General features: G+C 43.5%; 1 protein-coding gene across 2 annotated transcripts in view; it reads right to left on the reverse strand.

The window, feature by feature from the left end:
• The window catches only part of LOC137858507 (uncharacterized), a 100,447-nt gene that overhangs the window by 58,814 nt on the left and 17,374 nt on the right, over positions 1-24,259 (reverse strand). The window contains exons 4-5 of one of the 2 annotated variants that reach the window (XR_011097792.1): positions 19,976-20,103; positions 8,551-8,635 (exon numbers count right to left, since the gene is read on the reverse strand). The gene's annotated coding sequence lies outside the window, so the exon portion shown is untranslated. The remainder of the gene's footprint in view (positions 1-8,550; positions 8,636-19,975; positions 20,104-24,259) is intronic. The other variant, XR_011097793.1, reaches the window with a different exon arrangement.

A 24,259-nucleotide genomic window follows, 5' to 3' on the forward strand; every position in this document is an offset into this window, starting at 1 on the left:
GCTGCCTAGGCCCAGGGAGAAGAAAAATATTATTATTCTCTATATACACCAAAATTTTTCATCTTCCCGGTGCATTCTCCTCTCTCCCCTGGAAAGCAGATGAGTATTCGAGCTTTACTGAAAGCAGAGGAGGCCCAGGCTCCCCCCGACATGCTACTTTCCCTCCTAGCGTGTCCAGGCCGCTCTGTTCAACCCGGATTCATCAGGTGCTGGACACGTCTGAAGGATGGTTTATATACTACTGGGTATCTCTTATATACACAGAGCTAAAAAGTGATCTCCTGCATTTATTTCAAACCATTTCAAGCGTATTCCTCAATTCTGAGAAGTACCCCCTTCAGGTTTAAACTAATGAGAGGAGTTGGTACTAGCTGAAGTAAGATCAAGAAACATAGGAAATCCTTTGATGCTGCAAAATAGGCAAACTACTGCTGTTTATCTAAGTATTTGGTAAATTACATTTCATAAGAAAGTACGTGCTTTAGTCAAGGCTATTTTGCATAGGCAGATGGGTTTTGATTTATTTTGGTTAGCCTTTGTGTTTCAAGACTTGCTGGTTTCCTTTATATTTTAATTGTTTGTAGGGAAACTGTCTCGAGCCATTTGGAGAAAGGCACTTTAAAGGCATCTCAGTAAAGGAAAGAAAAGGATTATTTCTTTCTTCTCACAGTTCTAAACTAGACTTTGGCAGAGGAATGTATGGCTCTCGTGGTGCTGTTTCAGGGTCAGGAAGAAGCAGGTAAAACAGCCCTCTTCACACCACCAAAACACTGGATATCGAATTTAGCTGCAGCAGTATTTCCACATTGTGATGCTGGGAACAGACTGTGATAGAAATGGGTTTTAATAGCTTTGTCTCACATACGGCACAAAAAAAAAAAAAAAAAAAAAAGATACATGCAGCCTTAGAAACCCTGTAGACCTTTCAGTACCACATCCTGTCGTAACAAATACTGCAAATACAGTTCTGAAAGAAGCTCTACATCAGCTCCTTAACCTAAGCACCACTACTCATGAACTCTGGGACCAGCTCTCACACATATATTCTCATCTTGGGGCCTAAAATAATTCACTCTACTTTTGCCAAGCCTGTACACAAAATGCAAACACTTCTACAACACACTGACCCCTTCTCTAAAATGTCTCAGGTCTTGCAGGGTAAAGCTTTCCTGGAAAATGACCTTTTTCTACTTTTTCCCCTCAAAATGAGCAGGCCTGCAAGAAAACCAGAGGAACAGAACCGTACTGGCTTGCTGAATCCCTCCTCATCTTTTCCAAAATGCCTCTGTATGTCTTCCAAAATAAATCACAATAAAAACAGATGGAATTAAAAATACGACCTGACGAAGAAGTGAGGGGGATTGGCCTTTTTGGATATCCAAAACAATAAAGTTCACCAAGAATTCAAAGTGTTCCCCCTCCCTGCCCAGCTCCACTGCAGTTATTGACCTAGCCAGGAGATTCCCTGAACAATCCCAGGTACTCAGGTGATAATTGGTGTGGTTCCCATCAAGTACTGGCAAAAAGCTGCTTTAACAATGGAGCAGCATGGGGGCATTTCCAGCAGACAGTGAAGGAGGTAGGAATAGAAAGAACTGTTCTGGCCACAAACAAAGACCTTATATTGGTCTTTTAGATGAGAAAACTTACCTCAATCTTTGTACTATGCTCCAGAGGTCATGCTGAAAAAAAAAGCCCACCTGGATTCAGAGAATAAAATGAAATACTTTCCAGAGACAGTCCCCTTAGGCTGCTATTATACTGTGGACCAAAACTCGATGGATTCAAGGGCAGTGACAAAGATGAAGAAGATGAGGTTGCCCATATAACTGCTGGGCAGTAAGGGGCCACCTGGCAGGTCTAAGGAGCTTCTTAAATATCCATCCATTTCAGTCACACTTTGCGTTAAACCTACACATTCCCTCACACAGGCTTGGTTTTGAGGTCACCTTAAAATAAGACACAAAACACTGCATTAGAAAATGCTGTGGTGCCCACTGTCACTGTGGTATTTTTCCTGTGATCACCCGGTGTGCAGCTAGCCCTTATTTCAGCTCTCTGTTAACCCAGCGCGATAGATAGCACAACTTCAGAATACAAGCGGTATGACAAGTTTTCAAAATTGTCTAAATTTATAGCTAGCCCACCGGCTGTTTATTGCAGCATGTCAAGTTTCATCTCTCCGCGAGACAGAATTTCCCCCCTCAAAAAGGAAAAGCAGAACAAACACTAATACTTAAAATAAGAAAAAAAAACCCACACACAAAATGAAAGACAAATATACCTTCCCAGCACTTCCTGCGACAGCAAAGGCACCTGAATCGCTCAGATGCAGGGTCTGGGGAAATAGGGTGGCTTCTGACGATGGGGGCTCTGCCACAGGAGGGGCACAAAAATATTTCCTCTCCCTGCCTCCGGCTGCCTATCAGCCTGCTGTGCAGGCTGCCTTCATGAGGGGGCAGAGTGGGGATTTATCCAACTAAACATCACCCTCTTCTCCCACCACAGGCTCTTTGAAGCTGGATGTCTCTCCTCACGAGGTGGGCTGCCAGCAGTGGGGCAGGCACAGCACTGTGCTGGGGCAGGCGGCAGGCTGTGCCCAGAGCACTCAGAGACCCACTTAGCACCTTCGAGCCTGGGTAAGCCTCAGGATCTAACATCCAGGTTGCTAAGGAAAGAGGATTTTTCAAGACCTCATGACCCTTTTTCATGACCTCCATGCCCCTTTTTTCATATCTTTCTCCCAAAGTCCCCCAGTGGAAACTATGCACACCTCCAAAGCAGGCAGGTAGTACTGGCTCCAGTGCCAACCCCACTTACACTGATAAAACAAACAAACAGGATCTGTGCTCAAGTTTTACAGGAACTGCAGCTTTACTGCGTGCAAACGAGATGGTCATTTCCCAGGGTAGATGAGCTATGTTGGTGCTGGCTGCTTCCAAGGCCCTACAGTCCAAGGGGGATCTTGGACTAACCATCTTTTGGCTATTGTGTGAGCCCCAAGCTTGATGCAAATCTAGGAATAGACGTATAAACTATATGTGTGTGTTAGAATACATACGTACATGCTAACCAGTAAGATTCTTGTTGTATTGTGTATTATCAGTATTTCAGAGCAATAACGCCTCACTGCCTTCAAAAGGCTGCTATCTGTCTACACCCACCATGTCTATGGGAACAACACGTGCTACAAAAGGAGGTGCAGGCAAGGAGGTTGTCTTTTCACCCAGAAGGTTTTGGTGGTCTGGTTCATAGCACAGCCTCACAACTCACTGTATCAGCACAGCAGAGCAAGGGGAAACAAGTCCTCATGGGGGATAAACATCTGTCTGGCCCCCAGGAAGAGAACGGTATAGAACAGAATATTTATTTTAATACTCAGAACCAAAGTCTTGTGAGTGCTACAGCCATTTCCAGCCCAAGGAGGTGAATTCAAACTCCAAAGCACTGCAGCTCAGCAGCACTTCCCAACCTCTCTGCACAGTGCAGCCAACTGGTTGCAGTCAAACCCCCTTCCCAGCACCTCCCTGCCTGCCTCATTTCCACCCCAAACCACTAGAAGGCACAAACACGCAAAGAATAACCAACCTCAGACCAGCACTCAACCTGCAAGGGGGCTTGTGTGGCTGCAATGAGCACAAGAGTGGCAGATCTCTTACCCCAGACCAAGCATGGGGCGCTCATCATGCCAGGAGTTTTGCATGTCATGGTTTCTTCACTCTTTCCTTCTCAAGACATTTGCTGAAATCCTGCATGAAACACGTTGTGGGCACCAAACACACCAATACAGTGTAGTGCGTTTGTGACCATACCCTGACACCCAGACTGGCGTCAGAAGACCAGCAGCATTTCAATGTCCATACAGCTGCTGGTGTGTAGAAAGATTCAGGAACCCTTATCCTCACTCAGTGATCAAATTGATGTCCAAATTCTATTCCCTTTAACCTCAATGGAATCGACTACACAAAGAATGATTTCCATTAAACACGCACTGCCCAAATACTCCTGCTTTCTGTTCTTCCCTTGTGGATGACACGTTTTTTTTCCTAAATTAATTAGCTTTCATTGAATAAATCAAAATTTCTCCCAACAAGAGGAAAAAAGGACCAAAAAATGTATATTGTGGAGAAAATACAGTATGTATGTATTGAAAAGCCAAAAAATAATGACATGTCCAGAGACTATGGTCATTTAAAAGCTCTGAAATGTGATTTTGAAAATGGCTTCACTGAGTTAATAAAAAGAGAGCCACTGTAAAAACACGTATAGATTTGTTAAGTTCCATTTCCCTATTTTTCCCAATTGCTGAAGGTCAGAGCTACGTCTTATTTGCCAGTAAAAGATTTTCTAGGACTCTTCAGGTACATATCACAGATCACTTACCCAAATGATCATAGCCAAATGAGAAATCTCTGAAGCAGAACTGGCTGTACATACGACTAATGCATTTTGTTACTGGTAAGCAGTACCTTCCAGTAATTCAAGAAGCAACTAAAAGAGTTCTCCATCCAGAAATAAAATATATTTACCCCTCCACAAAGATGTGGTCAGATGGTACATGCTGAAGCAGGATGTGGCGCTGCTAACAAAACAGAGCCTCATCTGTGCGTGCCCTGAAGAAGGAAATGGTGCAAAAAGACTAAGAAAGTGCAGTGTGGGGAACAGGGGGAGGTGAAGTGTCCCCGAGTGCCCTGTACTGGGGACAGTGAACAGCTCTGCTCAGGGAAGGCTCCCTGTGGAGTTCACCAGCCCCTGCAGCAGCAAGCGGGGCTGCTGCTGGGTCGCTGCCCTCCAGGCTTGTCTTTTGTCCCCAAAGCACTGCTCTTATAAGAACATTCCACTTAGAAAAGCACAAGGTGCTTTCCAGATCTGTGGAAAAAATAAAATCATAAAGCTCTTTTCTTCCATCATTGTTCCTGCCCTTCTCAGCCTTAAAGAAGGGACTTCAATTCACACAGGTATGATTTTACAAAACCCTGGCCAGGCTCAAAAGCAAAATAACACCAATCAATATTACCCAAAATAACATCCAACTAGAAACCTCTACAGAAAACCAACTGCATACACTACACAAAACCACAGACAGATTTATCTGCCTTGCTCATGTGCTTTTTGGAAGAGTCCTTGCAAATTCCCATAAAACGCATAAAAAAAAGATTAAGAGAACTTTGTTGCAGTAAAGGCTGCAGATGGATTCAGCATTTTTTGCAATACCTAGCGGATCCACCATAAGGCTACTTCTAACAGGAATCTCACCCAGTACAATGTGAAAGGAGGCTGAGGGCTCCCTTTCAGACCTGGCCTGTATGTCCGACACTTTGTCTCTAAACTCCTTGTTCAGATGGTTCCCCTTCAGAGATAATTTTGCAATGCTATTTGCCTCCTGCCAGCTGTTGTGGTATAGCAGGATGTAGCTGGCAGGCGAGTCCACTGCTTAGCTCCATCCTTAAGAGCCTCTCTGACCTCCAAGGGATGACGAGGACTGCTCTGATAGCTTTCTGACTCAGTCTCTATATTTCTGGGCAGGCCACGTGCCTACACTGCTGCATTGTGCAGGGCTGCCAACCTCATACACACCACATCTGTCTTTGCTTTTTTCTGTCTCTGAGGCATTTATTTCTCACCTTCACTGCCCCTCTGAATGAATCTGTATATGCTTAAATTCATGCAAAACTGAATCGTCGGCTTGGCTCTGGGAAGTCTTCCAAAGGGGAAACTGTTGTCATTTGCTTCTGAAACAGGGCATAACGTTACCTTTACAACATTTATTTTTGAAATGACAAGCTCTACTGCTGCTGAGCTCCAGCAGCTTCCATTAAAAATGACCAGCATTTGTGAGAGCTCTGGATATCACAGGCTTTGTCCCCAAACCACCCTGCCCTTCCTTGCTGTAGCTCTTGCTACCTCCCTGGGCTGACACATCTGCTGCTGCTCAGTTACTGCTATTTTTTTAATGATCTCATTTCACTCCAGCACATCTCGGTGCTACTCTGCTGTAATCACGGGGATTAGGACAGGGGTGAACTCAGCTGCTTCACTGGCTTTGTTCATTGATGGACTTTTAGAAATCTGCTGCCGATGTGGAAGCTTTACTGCCTTTAAGCCTTTAAGCATAGCTGTGATGGCAAGACAGTCTGCAGGGTCTCACACAGTCCCTGCTCAAGTGTGTTAGGAGTTACTAAGCCACACTACCCCATTAATAACCCTAGAGCCAATTACAATCTAGTAAATGTCCTGGAATCAGCCCCTGGGTGCAACCATGCCACATTGCTATCGTATTTTCACCTTTCTATTCTCCGGGCTTTGCCTTTAGCTTAGAGCAACTTCTTAGTGACTCTTCATAACCTCCTCTCTGCACACAATGTTTCTGGATGCTGCATGCTCCTACCAGCCTTCAGCATGCCACTGAGCTTGCAGGGCCACACAGAGCTCACCTGCTTTTCTGTCACTTTAGGACTCCACGATAGCAGGGCAACCCCCACCCCAATGCTTCCTCCAGATAGCTTTAAGAAAGACACGGGGCAAACACACTGAGTCTGACCCCTGGGTCTCACTTAGAGTACGACTTGGCTTTCTAGGGAGAAGGGGTCATTCCCTGGCCCAGTGCTCCTGGTTCTCTATGTGCCTTGGTTGCCCAGCCTTCAGAGATGCCTGAAAGTCTCAAGCACTGTGGCTTTCCTTGGAAACATACCAGCCTGGTTTTCCTCCTCTTGCCTTTTCTCTCAAAGGTGATCTGCTTCAGTCAGATGGGGGTGCCACAAACTGCAGTGCAATAGTGGGACTTACAAAAAATACAGGTGCGCCCTTAGTCCTGTTCTGCTACGAAACAACCCCAAATCCTCAAGCACATATTCAACAGAATGCACCGGGAGAAGCTTTCTACCAAACAGCCTATCCCATACAAGAAGCAGCAGGAAACCAGAGTTTTCTTTTATTGTTTCTACGACCTATATCCTATGACACTTTTAAACCTGGCTGGCTGGTATTTACCTCAAATGAAGTAAATGCCATTTACCCTGTGAACAGTGGTCCTTATCTGAACTGGGTGGAATGTTCAACTCTAGGAAAATTAAGTTTTCCCTGCTCCCTTTCTGAAACTCCAATGTCAATCATAAACTTGGCATAAGAAGTATCGCTCACGGAGCTGAATCAAAACTATTCATTTCTTCCAATACAATTTTTCATTCCAACCATCTTCCTTTAATATTTGCTTTTCATAGTGTTACAGGTTAATGCACGTAACCTAAATCCTGAGGAAAACAAAACTTAAGTAACTACAGTTTGCAAAAAACATCACTCGTTCAGAACTGGTACCTGCTGTGGGTCAAACAGCATCAGTGGAGAACCATTCTCCTAATTGATTCTTTCTGAAACCTGACATCTATCCTGAAGTTTGACCAAAATAAACCTGCACGGATAGTACACATAATAAAGAAAGAATATCTATTCAACCCTACAAAGCATTGTTCTGCATTCTAACAACCAGAGTACAGAAAAATGTAAGAGGAAAATTGCATGATGATTCCTTTCTGAAATCCTAACCTGATGTGTGTGAAACTTAATGAAAGCAAACCTAAACTAAACAATGCCTACACCAATACGAATACAAAGCCATGCACTCCTACAGATGTGCTCCCTGTCTATGAATCTCTATAGACCATAAAAGAATTTTCAAGCACTTGCTCCAGCTAAGAGGTCCTTTTCTAAGACCATAAAGTTAATGCGAGCCAAGCAAACCAAAACCACAACAGTTTTGCCCCAGCAGAATGATGAAACCATTCCTTTATCTGTCCCTTTCTCTCCCCTCTCTAAGCACCAGGGCAATTCACCATGTGCTCCTAGAAGTCCTCTTGATCCAATTCCAACAGTGTCAGAAGAAAAATACTCTCCTCCCCTTTGGAAGCCCCTACCCTGTGTCAGCAGAGCTCCTACAAAACCCTGGGCACAGCAGAAGTCACGGAAGATCACCTTTCTCTCAGAAAGCTGCACTCCACTGCAATCCCCAAGAAAACCATACTCAGTTATGCAGTCCCTGCATCAAAACTAATCTGAGGCTGCTTGCTCCTACCAAACACCATTTTTCTCCCTAATTCCATGGGCCATAAAATAATCAGTAGGAAACTTCACACCTCATTGCTTTCCTTCTAAATCCCTGGCAAAAAACATATCCAGGTAAGGAGTGCCCCCACAAAAAATAATATAAATTCATTTAATCCTACAAGGATTGCTCTTTCTCTAAAATCGTACCATGCATAAATGAAAACTGCTCCACACATCACATTATTTTAAAAAACTTATTTCTAATTACAGTGAAAAATGTATTCGCAATAGCAGTATCTGTATCTAGACCAACAGAAATCTATTTGATCTTATTTGGTGACAACAGGATCTGTAGACAATGATCTCATCTGCTTTCATTCTAAATCCCTAACCATAACCCTAGGAAAAAAAAAAAAATCTGGGCTGGCATTGCCTCTACAAAAACGTCTAAGTCTTTCCCTTCCATAAGTGCTTTTTTTTTTGTGCTATCTTCACAGCTGGTAAACTCACCTCTAGCAGCACTCTTTGTGCACCTTGCTGGAGGAACAACTCTCCTCTTCATCCTTATCTTCGACTACATCATGACAGACAGCCTCTGAAACAACAGCAAGAAAAATGTTCCAGAAAAATGGCCCTTCTCATCGCAACTCTAAAGACCTATAAATATATATTTATGTATGCTTGAAATACATATATAGAGAGACAATTCCATATAGAAGTACAAACATACATATACGGAATAAAAATGTGCTGTTTTCTTTTAGAAATCCCACCCAAGACCTTAACACGAGGTAAATTGCACCTAAGTGAACAGTCCTGTTTGACAATTTACTTCATATAAAGCCATTCTCTCTCAAAAATGTCATTTCCCAGCTTAGCTTTTAGGGTCACAGAAAAAAATATTCACATTTTTTTTTCTCATTTCTTTCTTTTAGAAACCCTAGCCTTACCATGAGGGACACATGGAAAACAAACGTCTGCCATAACTTTAGAAAAAGTCTGTCTCTCCTCGCTGTGGGCTATGACAGACTCAGAAGACAACTACTCTCTTCAGTCCTTCCCTTCTGGAATCATAAATTTACCATACTCCTAATCTGAAATATCTTCATGATCTACTTTCCACTGCAACACTAATCTCAAGAGATTTCCCCTTACATGGATTCAGCCTTACTGTTGGTTGCTGGACCCATTTAACAGAATTGGAAACCTTTTACTGAAATCCGATTTGAATGACATAAGCTATGTCAGCCAAGTGCTACCTCCACCACAACTGTCCCAAGGCTACTCCTTCCCCCAATATTCTTCATCCATTCTCATGTCCTGGCAGCAATTAAGACAAAACATTTATTAACACTGCCTTGTTCATAAAACTTCAAACTAATATAATTACATGTTCTGCTGCAATGTTAAATGTGAGGCAACCATCTACGCTTACACCAGCTCAGTGTATTTTGGCTCAGAGATGTCTGATGAAAACTGGAAGTCTGCACCCTGTGCTTGCCATGCAGAGGAGAAAGATAACGGGAAGCACAGGGATGTGCACCTTGGAGATTTTAAACAGTCAGAAGTTCTCAGAGGCTTTTATGTGCTAAAAACAGTGTTCCTGTTAAAAGTATTTGATTTATACACTGTATGTGAGATTACGGAAAATTAAGTTTCCTGCGTTAGTTTTATGGCCTTTGTGAATATAAAAACATGGGAATTTGTGTTGCCCATAAGTAATTTGTGGTATTCAAATTTTCCACTAACTCCTAAAAACATCTTTAATAGTCAACATTTTTTACTTACTTAGGTTTTGTTCCTCATCTCCACACAGGGTCGAAAGGCCCTGAGAGATCTTTCTCTGTTCTCTTCCTCCCAATTTATTAGATTTAAAAAATAGGTATCAGAAAAACAAAAAAGCAAAACCCAAATTATTTTCTTCAGGACTACAATCCAGCTGCAATTACTCCTGCATGCTCTGTGAATCAGGTGTCTACTGAGTTTTTGAGGAACTGGTTTGCATTTGCACATCAGTCTCCAAAGGTCCTATCCCACTCTGGCAAATCCTCTTTGCTCATCGCAGATAGGAGCAAATCTTGTGTTGAAACCTGAAAAATATTTTCCCAGACTAGCGAAGAAAACAGGTAAAAGATCCCATACAGCTGTATAACAGCCTATTTTACTGTAAGTCCATGTCTTGTGCTTAAAATTTTTGATGCCTATGAATAAAAGGGCTCTATCCTGAACTTTTCTCATGGTTACTAACTCCTGGGTGCCTATGAGGAATTTGCACTGCAACCATTTTTTTTTTTTTTTTTTTTTTGCAGTGGAGGACACTTCTTTCATCATCCAGCTGTTTATATTCATTATGCTTGTAAGAATATTATGTTTTGAGGCTTCTGATTCCTGGGAAAATGTCACTGAAGCTGGACCACTTCAGAAGTTATTGTGCAATGAACAATGTGTATGACAGACTCCGTCATACGCACAGGCATTTTACACAAGAAGCCAGGCTAAAAGGGCAGGAAGAGATTTGCTATGATTCCATATAAAATTGGAAAGCAGAGTTAAGAGAGCCTGACTTCAAGACCTTCCCTGAATCCTTAGGAAGACTGCATGCAGGTGTTCGAAGCTGGGCCTGGTCTCGTCAACAGAACTGAGAAGTCAGATTTACATTTGGGACCACTTCTCTGCTTAGGAAAATGTCATTTTTTGTCTGCTGCTTCACTGATGTTTAATGGTCATTGGACACAAAATGGTTACACTTAACTGAAGGCTAAGCAACAAGGCAAGCCAGTGTATTGACTATATAGTCAATCCGTATATGAATATTAAATGCATTTTCCCTCTTTAGACCTCTTATTTTCACTTGGGTTTTGCCAAGGGGCATTGTAGATTGGATATTCAGATACATATCAATTCCATAATGGTTTTGTAGTTGAAGTCATGCATAAAAGGATGGAAAACAGCACGCTTTACTGAAATAAGACCCTGTGAGCATTGAGGAGTTATTTTTAATATTCCTAACACATGAAGCCTATGCTACAAGGCATTTATGTAACTCTTCTTTGTTTAGTACCACCTCCATCAGAACATAAGTATTTGCAGCTCTCTGAAAGCAGCTCTCTTGCAAAAGCATAACCTACCTTGAACACATTATGGAATCTGTAAAAACTTCCCAGTTATTTAAAGAAAGAATCAAAGATCTGACCTCACCTGAAATAAATTAAACAAATGCCTCAATGTAAATGATTTCTTTTTATCAGAATTTGTAACCTTGGTAGACCTTGTTAAGATGCATACTTTGCCTTTTTTTTTTCTCTACCTATAAATCATTCCTTTAATGTAGTCAATGTAACGTAACAAGTACTAAGCACTTTTTTTTTTTCTTTTTTTTTTTTTGTTAACATAACAGGGCTTCTTCTGAGGCAGAGAACCTCCTTGTTTGGTGCCGTGTACCACAGACCCTAGGAGCCCCCAGGCCTGGTGAACTCATGGCCGGTTTAGTTTCTGGGGAACATAAAACTGGCGTGGTATAGGCTGTGCAGAGCACTGTGCAGAACTGTACTGCAGATACTTCCTATCACTCACACTCTGATTCCATTTGATAAATTGAGCATTTCACATAGAAAGTTCTGTTGCAAGCAGGCAGCCTCTCACTGCCAATCACAACAGGAGTGAGTGCCTGCATTCCTTACCGATGGGCTAATAAGACATCGAAACATCTCATTCAAGAAAGAGACACAGACAAGCGCAGCATCTTGGCAGCAGGTAGTTATCTTACTTTCAAGCTCATCACATCTACAGCCCTGTGCACTAGAGATCCCAGCAGGCCACTTCATATTAAAATTTGTCTAATGTGGAGTCTTCAGCTGGTGGTGTAAGCAAACAGAGCCAAAGAAGTTACAGTTGGTCAATGTGAGGTCTATTAGCAACTTTATAAAGGCTGGCTTTACTCCCAGTGAAACCAACAGCAATTTACAGCAAACACCTTTATGTCCCAAGGACATGAGTTTATGCGTGAACAGTTGCCACAGGAGGTGCTCAGCTCTGCCCTTACGACAGCTGATGGACTTCTGCTGCTAACAGCAATCTCTGCTGGCTCCTTTGGAAATCTTGCTTTGGAAATTCTGCTTGTCAGGCAATGACAGATAAAGCTGTACCTGGCTGATTGTCTCCAGACCGGATTACCACACAGGGAATTTCACAATCACACTAGATTCCAATTATTTTTCTCCTTATTCTGGGTAAGAATTCAATTTTCTTCTGTATGACAAAATATTGCCAAGTACATCTTTCTTGTCTAAGCTGAAGTCAGCTTCACTAGATTGCCTCTGCTAGAGGCCCTTCTCCTACGTGCAGTGCTCTTCGCAGTGAACTTTTTTCTTCTTCAGCAGCTCTTTTCTCCAAGCTGTCCCCGAGATCCTGCAGCTTCTTTCCACGTTGCACAACGCCCGCCATTTGAGCCGGCCTGTCATGATCAGACTTTCATGCTGCTGACAGATTTCCTGTCATTTTTTTTCCATGCTAGTCAATAATGTGTTAATTTCAGTAACACAGTTCTTGGATGTAATGCTATTCACAGGCCTGCATCAACTCCTAGGGCTGCATTCTTGAAATTACCCACTCCAGCTACACCTGTTAATTTTCCATGAAGTTTAAGAGTTCTCCATGTGTTATGCCTCTAACACAGAGCCACTTCCCATCACTTTTCTAAGCACCTTCTCCTCCAGTTCATCTCAAAATTCAAACAAAATGTTTCTTGAAATGTATTTTACTTTTCAGCTATTTCACACTTGGGATGTGAGCAGGCAGTGTTTCCACTCTTTTAGAGGTGGTGCTCACTTGCAAGCAGAGCCAGGCTTACTTATGAGATTCAAGCAGTACAAGGAAATCTTTTCATGAGACTGATCTGAATTTTGATTATCTAATAAAAGGTGGAACAGGAGACAAAATTGGTTTGATTTGATTTACAGTCTCTGAACCATGCTGCAAATGTAGCCCTCCTTTTATGCTCTCAAACTGGTTCCAATTTATTCCTGTGTGTTATTTATGCAGATACATTTACTGAATAGTTTATCAAGTGATTTTCAGATTGGGCTTGCTGCTTATTTTGCATAAATTGATCACCAGCTACTGGTTTATTAACCTGTTTAGTATACATGCTACAAGGAGGAAGATCTCCTAAAACACACAGTATTATTTCTGCTCCACCAGGTCCTCACAGGAGACATCATACTGTCAGAAGAAAAATGAAGAGCAAACACTGAAATCCCAGAAAGGTAATTCTTAATAATAATCAAGGAGTCACAGCCAAGTTTGTGAAATTTGTGTCAGTTACCCATGCATAGCAGGTTTTATATTATGACGTAAGAAAGAAATCAAAATCAGGAGAAACTGTGGTAGGCACTATAGAGGAGCAAGCTGTTCCTCAGAGAACTCAGCATCTCCATTTGCAAAATGCTGGGCATGGAAGTGTGGAGACATGAGATGGCAATATCCAAGGGTGGTCCCCGAGTGCCTGGAGATGCCAAGCCTTTTCAGCATCTTCCATGGCCGGACTCCCAGTCCCAGCAACTTGGCACTGCTGAAATCCAAAGGGGGAAAGGCACCACCCAGCCCTGGGATCAAGAGGGGGCAGACACCACTTTACAGGACACTCCTCCAACCCCAAGACAGTCCCTAGAAAGATCCTGAGAGGAAAAGCAGAATCCTTCTCAAAATTGTTAATCTAAGAGTAGTATTTTAATTACTCAAATTTTAAGAAATACAGAAGGCAAAATACTACAGAGGTGACTCTGAAAAATATCAGCTTCTAACTCCGAAATATACAGTAAGGAACATTACCATAATAAGCTCTGAGGAGATACAATGAAAACTATTACAGCTCCAGGAAAGACACATAAAGATGAGCATAACAATTACCTGCCTGACAGAGAAAAAGGAAGAAAGGTACATAATTTAGAGTACTGCTGTTACTGGCTTTAAGACAGATATATAATGAAGAGTATTGCAGTTACCTAGTTCTGACAGAGATATAATGGCAATCATTAGTTATCTAGCTGTAAGGAGGACATGTAATGCGTAGTATTATTGTTACCTGTCCCTAAAAGAGAGCAAGAAAGAGGGGGAGAGAAAGGGGATGAGAAACCTGGACCGTTACCTGGCTTTGGAAGGCAGAAATTATGGGAAGATTTGCTGCTGCCCATAGCTGTGCTTTACGGCTACTAATTCACGGAGGGAGAGGCAGGGGAGAATGGAAAGCAGCCTGAGTTATACCGTGGTTATCTGGTACAAGGCCAGGCCTCCAGCTGGCTGCAGCTGATAAAACTCACTCACATTTGTTGCAGCTACGCTGACTTTGGGCCTGCGGAGAGGGAGAGGATGGGGGATCCGGGGCCTGCCCCAGGAGAAACAAGCACCTCATCCCTCCCCGAGTAAGCACGGACCACAAAAGTTTTCCCTGGGTGCTCCATCACCCCACAGACCCCACTCAGCTGCCTGGCAGCAGCCACCTCCAAGACTGAGCCCACAGCATTTCCCTGTGCGCTCGCAGGAGCAGGCAGGAGGCCCCAGGTGACAGTGAAGGGCAGGAGAAAGGCATGGCAAAAAAGAAGGGCTGTAAAGAATGGAAACATGGTCTTTGAGATCTCTGAGCCACACAACATAGAGGTGCAGTGTATCTGTACGTCTACAGAGAGAGACAGATGCTTGGAGCTCTCTGTAGACTTCAGTGTCTGTCTCTTCCCTGGATGAACGATGTCTATCAACCCTACCTTCAGATCAAAAGAACAACTGAAAAAAAAAAATAAATCTGGGTGCAAAAGAGGGTAATAATGAAGGGAAACCATAAACATTGTCATAACAATTAGTAATAGCACAGACACTGAAGCCTACCTCTCCAATTTCTACAGTGCTCCTCCTGTTTGTCCTCAAACTCAGGCTTCAAATTTCATTTACAAGGGTGCAATAATGCCAGGGCTTAAGGACAACTCAAGCGAAGTCAGTGTTTCATGTCAGCTCGCTGAGTTTTCAGTCTGGTCCCTGATTAAATTCTAGGTGAAGGAATGTAGGAGAAACTTCAGTGAGAGTCAAACTAATCTTTTTATTCCTGTTTTGACCATTATTTGCTATCCATGAAGTGGAAAGATGTGAAGTTCAGCTGAAATCATTGAATCTTGTGGCGATTAATTTGTAATGTTCCAAGAAGAAAGATGTTCCAGAAACCCCACTGTTCTTCACAAACTGCATGGCTGCTCAATCAAAGTGCTTCTCTAACACCAGCCTCAGTTAAGAGGCGGAGAGAAAGGAATGGGGACAAAGAAAGAAAAGCAAGGAACAGGGCTCTGAATGGGGAGGGAGTACTTGTCTATTTAACCTGCATTCAGAGTAATCAGCACTGTCAATATTACTGAGAGAAGGTTTCCACCCCTTCCTCTAATAACACAGTTCAAACTTGCGCACTCCGAGGCAGCAGAAGCACATATCACTGAGATTTCTAGGCAGGAGCTGTCACCCTGGATCACTACACACCGTCCCGACCAACATCCCTCTGCAGTGCCTCTGCCCTCTCCTCCAGTAATGCCTAACACAGACAGGAGACTCTCACTGAGCAGAAAGAAAGCCCCTGGTGCTGAAAGCCATTTGTTGCTCTTGGACAAAGACAACTGGACACAAGCAACCAGGCTAATTCATAACTGACCTCAACTTTCACTTGGAAGTCTGGCATTAGACAGATCAGTAGTGTGTTTTTTTTAACACGTACTTCTGTGAGTCCCACTAGTGACCTGAACTGGAAAGGATGAGTTGCTGAAACGGGCTCTGCTCTTCCGACACAGCCCTGTGTGAAGGCTGAAAGCAACCTCTCCTGGGGACATTTTGAGAGTGAGAGACCTCGAGACGTGCAGATCCACAAACACCCATCCTGGGCACTGAATTCCTGCCCTTAATGCTATTTTACACTCTGCCAGGCTGAAGTAGAAAACATCTGGCTTAAACTCCATCTGAAGTTGCTTCCCGCACCCATATTGTGTGGATCTGAGTAACTTTGAGGGCTGCTACACTCTCCCAGGTTGATGTAAACAGACCTTACACTCAGTGAGAAGCAACTTCAGTAAAACTGTTCACCTGCTGCAAGTGAAGTGGCAGGATCCAGCCATCAGTTATTAATAAAAAATAAATATATATGATAAATATCTGCTTTGACTATGACTTGAAAAGGTACAATATGCGGAACTGAACTTCTCTGGATTCCTTCTGGGAATACCATGCTGTTCTTTCACAGACTGTTTTGCCTAACACTGAATATTAATTTTCAAAAAAGCTCTGTTACCTCTCTCTCATCTTTCCTCAGACTTTGTTTTTTTCTCAGTAAACTTTGCTTTCTACTTTTTGTCTTTCACTGTTCTTTTCCTTTTAACCAGTAGGCTTGGCTAGATGATAGGATTTCTGGTCTGCAGAGTATCTGGATATGTCAACATTTCCTTTCTTTCCCATACAGATTGAAAACGAACACATCCAAAGATTATGAGCTTCAGAATAACATGCTTCTCCTTCACTTCTGTATTTATACGTGCATTCTACAAAATATACACAACCATTACTGGCATGTTTTACTGGAATGAAATGATGCTCTATTTAAATAATTCTCTTTAAAACAATTTTTGGCAGCTACTACTTAAATATTTCAATCATCACTAAATTCCAACTCTCTACAGAGAGCTGAAAATAAAAATACATCAATTCTATTACGCTATGACACAAAGTAATGTACGACTACCTAAAAAACACACAAGAAATAAATAAAAGACAAATTTCTAAGCTTTCTGGTTCAGCTCCCAACCCTTCCTCAGCAGAGGCTCTGTAAAACTGTACTTGCACATGCTTTACATTTTAAAGTAAGCCTGAATACAGCCAGCGAAAAGAGCCCATGCTCAACTTCACAGTAAACAAATACTCCTGCCACCATCAACACGAGCTATTTATTATTATCTGCTTGGTTGTTTTTCTGGACTGATGTCTTTGACTCTAGAATATCATTAACAATACCAGGAATGAGGTGATTATCTGCCTCTCTTCCTCCTCCTCCTCCAAGCAAAAAGAAAAAAAAAGCACCACCCACACTCACTTTGGTGCCATCACCTCCACAGCCCTACCCTAACTTTACCATCCACCGCAGGCTGCTGCCCTTCCTACACGAGTCTCTGTGCACAGGTCCTGCAGGATCGTGTGGAGGCACTGACACTTCATTGAGAAAGAAATGATGAGCTTCTGTTCATTTCAGTTCATACTTTTTTGAGCTCAATGACTTGAAAGTCTGCAAAAGGTTTTGTGGTTTTCCCCCTAATTACTTCTCCATTTCTTTGGCACCAAAAACTAGTAAAATGATGTTAGTTCAATGCAAAGTGTTTGGCTTCAGGGAAAAAAAGTCATACCAGCTTCTTTCGAGTTGTCTCCAGTAAGAGCTGCGCTCCCACATATTGCCCAAGCAGTACACTGCTCACTCATACAAATGGGGTAGGAAACAACAAAGAGGGAAGCCTGAATGACCTTGTAGAAGTAGGGGGGCAAAAGAAAAATTCAGGCACTTTTTGCAGCTTTTGAAATATAAGAACAGACGCCGCTTTGGAGACAACTGAATTAATTTATACACAAATGTTCCTTTTGCATCTTTGTTTTCATTTATTTCCTGCTTGGTTCCAGCAACAGCGATACTAAAAACTAGTACATGACAAAACAATCAAATGAGATATTTGGCGCAATGGCTAATTTGTACTCTGTAAGCCTCCCCTACAAATTCTATTAACTGTTCTTCCTGCTTTGCTGATGCTTTTTTTTTTTTTTCCTTGAGAGCACAGTGAGTCCTAAAGCCCAAGAAACATTTCAGTCTCTTTCCTCTCCCCTGCGACTGTCATGCCTTAAGCCCCAGCACTACCCACGTGGGCAGCCCCAGCGAGGAAGCCAAGGGGAATATTGTTTTGCATTTTTTTGAAGGGTGCCAGCTACTACTTAGCAAAGCCTATTGCACAGCAGGCAAAAGGAGGAGGTCAGAGGAGGATGTTGGATCTATGATTCGAAAACATAAAAGGCAATAATAAACTTGTTTTCAGCTTCCTTTCAAAGAGGCATGGCCAGAAGAGAGAGAGATTTGCAGTCTTTGCTTTTGACCCTGACAGTAGGGAGACAGAGACAGCAGCATTCATGTGATGGATGGACACCCCAGTGGGCAGCAGGTTTTGAGGCAGAGGGCCTGAGCGCTGGGAGGCTGGGTGAGGAACTCCAGGTGAAACAAATCCCCCACAACTGCCCTAACTTGGAGGATAACTCAGGAACAGCACTTATCTTCCCTTTGAAAAGCCTTTGAAATCACTTGAAAGAAAGCAACAAAAGGAAAATTCCAGAAAATATAAAAAAGGCACAAGACTTTCTGCACCCCACACTTCCTTCAGTGTGGGCTTAACTATCACTTTAATTACTTCAGCTTCCAACTTTTTTTTTTCTCTTTTATTTAGGCCACACTGGAAATTCGGGCACATTATGGATGGTTCCCTCAAAGCCACCTGAATAAGGATTCAAATGGAAATACCTGAGACCTGTGAACATTCACTGCTGGCCTCATCACAGAGTGCATTCAGTACTCTAACACCTCATATTGCTATTTACTTGAAAACACAATCTTCCAGATTTCTGCCGTATGTTTGTGGAAGACTTTCAGAGAGTAAGATAGGTATAAAGTCACAGTGAAATTCAAGAACAACCCCCCATCCAAATTCACATGCTTCCACGCAGAATACAGCAAGTTCTGCTGTGCCAAGGGCTAATGAGGATCTAATTATGACAGAGATTCCCCTCTTGCCCCACAGCAGAGAGGGATGGCTCCTGACAGCCCCGGCCCATGCAGGATGGACAAACCAGGAGGTGCTTTTCACCTCCACCTTGTCAGGCGTACGGCACCCTTGCACAGGCTGTGTGGCACGGAGAGCTAGGCTGACCTGGGGCTCCACGCTGTGCGAAGCCAGGGCAACACCACTGCACAAGTCTGCCCACATTAGCAGGGTTTGTTTTGTTTTTTAACCTTAATAGACTGACACAGTGCTAACACCAACACAGAGCTTCTGGGTGGGTAAGGAGAACACTCCCCATTATAGCAATCACTTCACACAGAATGTCCAGAGTTAGTCTAGTCTCTGTTAAGGGTTAAGATAAAATTCTGAGGGAGCAAGCAACACGTTTCTCCTTGTTTCCTTAGGTTAGCTCCTTCTGCAGCAGCCCGTCAGCATCTGGGGCAGTACGACAGAGAAATTGTGACTTAGACCTCAGCCCAGCTGGTATGACCGTGCTCCCATGCCACAGGACACGGAGGGCCCATGGTGGTGTACAGCTGCCCCCCTGAAATCACTAACATCACATGGCAGCCAAGGATCGACCCCGTGACTCCTGGAGGTGTGTTTTTTCATGGAGAAGGGCAAAGACAGGGAGTGAGTCAGAGCCTCCTGCAGGCAGTCACCAGGGGAAGAGAGAGAGAAAAGGCAATGGAGCACCAGAGGACACCAAGGGAAGGCATACCGGATAGGCTCCAGGGTCTCATCCGGGAGTGAAAGGGTATTGCTGCCCCTAGAGTGTATTTTGACCATCAGATGCGCAGAAAACCTTCTGTTGAGGGGTACTTTGGCCATTTCCATGTGCAAATACTCATCACAACAAAAATCACAGCTTCTACAGGAGACGTCAGTTAATATTACACTGTTAGTCACAACCAAACTCTGAGAAAAAGAAGCACTTCAAACTGACCCACTGTTTAGTGCCAACAGAAGCAGAGGACTCCCAGAGGCTGAAGATGTGTGAAGGGGGTCCCTGCTTTCATCAGGCTGCAGAGATCATGGCTTATGCAATGGCATTGGACGTGTATCTTAAAGCAATAACAATGAGCCCTCACAAACAGCCCATTACCTACTTGTTCCTCCCTGCCAGCTGCATCTTCTTAGCATCTCTTGGAAATGGCTACAGTTTCATTCTTGGAATTTCTGCTTCAAGCAGGCTACTGTCTTCTCATCAGATTTTGCCAGCATGTTTCAAAGGTTCCTATAACCAAGTAAATTGTAGTTAAAGAGGATACAATGGCATTACAAAAATACTGTGTTTAATTAAATAACATAAGGCAGAAATCCAATATGTCACCTAAAAATTAGTTTGACCTTCTGGTCCTTTTTAACTCTTTAAAATGGACCATTCCCCAAAGTTTTATTTCATTCACTGCATACACATGCTGCACTAAAATGGAAACTGAAGGCCCCTTTCACAGAAAATGTTCTCTGAGACAGCTTGCTGCAGGCACATTTTCTTTGAACCACTCTGTTCTGCTACTTGTCTTCCTTGTAGAAGAAACAACCCAGATGTATGTGGCTAATATATAATGAGACGTTTTATCATCTGTGCTTCTTTACGCCCAAAAGAACTCCGCTGGAGTATATGGAGAGCAACAGTACCACACACACAGTGCACAAGCAGTCCTTTAATAAATGGTTTACGAAGAGGTAACACATGCTTAATAAATGTTTTAATAAATGCTTAATCAATTGTTACAGACCAGGCGATTGCTTAAAACCATTTAATTCTCAGAGCTGTTGGACAGAGGACAAGAGGGAACAGTGCACTGTACATACCAATTGTCCATGGCAACTTCCACAGCCCCCTCCAGTGTACTCACCACGGCCAGCATCTACCCAGCTGTGTGGTCAATGTATGGCAGTCTTTGGACGCTCAGAGGAACACTGTAATACTGATACATCTCCTACATGCTATTCCTGCTAGTCCTGAGGGTATGATTCTCCGTATACATGCAAAATGCAGAGCATGAGCCCTGGACCTACTTGCTCTGCCACTTTACTTGGGTTAAGTAGTCCTTTACTGCTCTATTATGTTGCCCGTTTTGTCTATCATTCACCCCAAGAGATTTGCAGGACAGACTGTATTACAGGAAAGGAACATATTCACTCCCTGATGTTTGGCCTTCATTTTAACCCTATTCCTTCTGGAGGCTGCCTGATTAAGAAAAGGGCATCTTGCCTGTCATGCGAATTCAAAGCCCAGGCAGTCCCCCTAGCTTGGAAAGACAATGCTGTTGCTTGGTGGTCATTTTCCAGTGGATAGATGGCCAATTCCAGGCTGACTGGCAGGGAACACAGCATTACACCCACCCAAATTCAGTGAGGCAATCACTGAAATACAGAGGATTGCAGAAAAAGATTTTACCTCTGCTGAATATACAGCATGGACTACATACTCGAACACCTCACAAAGCTTCTTTGTGGATTAAAGTTACGGGTCTCCTTTTCATCTCCCTCCTTAGCATGTCTTGTATTGATGTCTTACCTGAGCTTCTCTTCTTCATACCTCTGCCACTTTTTTTGCAATCTCCTCTTTCTGTCTGGCCGGCTGATGTGGTACAAAACCCCTGCACCGACTGCAAGAGCTAATCCGTCAGCACAGAGGGGAAGGTCGGGCTGAGGAAGCTGTTCAGCTGTGCCAGCAGAGGTTCAATACATGCCAATCTGCTTTGTGAAGGAGCTCGCAGCATAACCACCTCTCTTGTGTTTTAAAAATTAATTCCAGCTTGCAACAAATGATGGTCCTTCACATAGGAGATTCCCTTTCCCTGATGCCAGCTAATGCCGTTCATCTGTTCTTTGTTGCTACAGTATCTGGAGGTCTGGCTATATGAAACCTATTTATTTCTGAAGTGCTCCAAGAAGGTAGGAGCAGAGTCCTCTTACAGAGATGAGTGGGGCTATATAATGCCCACATCACTGCTGTCTGCCTATCTGTGACAATTTGGATCTGCATCACCTGTCCAAGGCCAAGCAGGAGGTTTGCAACTGCAGGAGAATATAATCTGGTCACACGAGTCAGGCTGTAACACTGAAATGACTAACAGTCTTTTATCTTCATAGTCCAGCCTTTCTAGTCTTAGTCTTTGAACTCCTCGGGGCAGAGCTTTTTCCCATGCCAGGAAGGCATTCAAGCTTCACACACAAACAAATACCATGCTTGTTAATAACTGTACTACTACCACAGAGAATCTGAGACAGAGAAAGGCTTCGAGACAAGTCTGACAAATAATACAGGCCTGAAAGGGGAAATAGGCTGAAAATATGAAGAACATGAGAACTTTGAGAAAGTCGCACTTGTTCCTGGGAAATGCCACTTTATTTGGCTATTCAGAAAAAAATTAAAAAAAAAAAAGGTTTGGAAGCACATGTTATGTTAGTCAAAGAATGCTAGTTCAAAAATAAAATTCTTATTTTCCACGCCGACAGATGCCACCCATTTCATTAGCAGGACTTTAAGCTGAGCCATTCAAAGCTGCCAACCAGAGTCTCTCTTCCCCTCTCCCACTTTCCTTTCCAATGAACAGAACGTGGCCATCTGAGTTCACAGCGGGCTTTGAGCCTCTCCATCTTGAAATAACATGCTTGCCTTTGAGGCAGTGCTTTGCACTGTATCCCAGAGAGACGATTTTCCAGTCCCAAAGCAAATGAGGACCTTTATAGGAGCTCTGGTCTCCAGTAATTAGTGTAGCAGGCATCCACACAATGCAACAGGACAGCGCTGGTACAGATGGGACAAGACAAAACACTGATGCAGCCCCAGGGAACACTCTCTGGGAGGACTGCCCTCACCTCAGCTTCCCTGTCAGCAAGTCTGCACTAGCTAGTGGAGGAGCTGCATTAACTTTGGCCAGAGGCTGGCAAGGAGTATGGGCTGAATTGCCAAGGGTACAGGGCAGCCAGTGAACGCAGGACTTTTCCTCAAATACCTGCTTTTCTAGTAAAGAGAGCCAGCCACCCTGCTGCTTTGAGAACTGAAATAGTGTTACCACCGCAGAATAGGCAAATAAAACAAAAAAGATGCATTTTAGACAATAAGACAAAGATGCATTACTAGAATTGTGTTATACATAAGACATTAAATGCAGGTGTTCTAGAAAGGATTGTGTAAATCCTGGTGATCATCACGGAATATCCAGCACTCCACTGGACATGTTTAGCCAGCATCAATGTCCTTAAAGCTGTAGAGGGGATGAAACAGCAACCTGTGTGCAGGCAGCCTGAGCTTCCCCGCCACACAGCAGGGATGACCCCTGCCAGCCTACATGACGAGCACGTTGTGCCAACGCTTCCAGTGTAAAGAAGAAAACAAGCAGTATGTTGACCTGATTGGCTCTCTACCTGGAACGAGACGGGGAAACCATCCCAAGACACGTGTGTTTATTGTGAGAATCCCGTCCATGGCACTTCTAGTATTATACGCATCAGGCTGAACGCTTTGCAGCACTTTCCTGCAGACAGGCCTGTAAGCCAAGGCAATGTACTTACTAAAAACTCCAGTGGGAACTCTGTCTACCTTCACCCAGGCTGAGCTCAGCTTTTAATGTGTTTTGAAAAAGGATTTAAACACATAAATCTGTGGGAACTACAAGAATCATTGTAAAACAGCATGGAATTGAATGGGATTGATCTGGGGAAGTCTGCGAGCTTGTCTAGACTGCAACCCATAATGCTCAGTTCCAAGCGGCAGTTAATAGTGTTATGCTGGGGCTTTTTTTATTATTGACCAACTCTACAAAACACTGTTTTTCAGGGAGCTCAGTACACTCTAAATAGGCCAGTTTGTAGTCCCAGGCCTCCAGCCCCTTGTTTTCAGTTACGAAGAAATCCTGTTCTCACATGCAGCAAGGCTGACAGCCACGGTTTTCAGCTGCCTGGGAGTGAAACCAGGGGTAGGACCAGGCTACTTCTAAGAAGGCCACAAAAAACAGCTACTAGGTTGTAACTGTCCAGGGACGGGTCAGAAAACTGGCCAATTTTCTAAAAGCTGAAAAAATCTATTTTCAATATATCTCTTTGCTCAAAATAGAAATGGATGCTACTGTTACGGCTGGGATTAATGACCGCCCTTCTCTGCCACGCAGCCACCCAACACCCCCTGAGCCCTTCCAACACGAGGCACTTGCAGGGAGGAGCAGGGTGCCGGTCTCCTTCCCCTCCAATCCCTAATGCCCAGGGAAGGGCTTCTGGACCAGCACCAGTGGGGCTGGAGGACACTGCCCAGGATGCGCCAGCAGCCCACCTGCCTCTCCAAGCACCTCATGCAGGGACACAACGCAGCCCACCCTTGTCCTGCTGTCCTCCAGGCAGAAACACTCAGAGGGACACCTGCCTGGCCTCTGCTACAGCTG

Source organism: Anas acuta, chromosome 6 (assembly GCF_963932015.1).
Source record: "Anas acuta chromosome 6, bAnaAcu1.1, whole genome shotgun sequence".
In the NCBI taxonomy this organism is placed as follows: domain Eukaryota; kingdom Metazoa; phylum Chordata; class Aves; order Anseriformes; family Anatidae; genus Anas; species Anas acuta.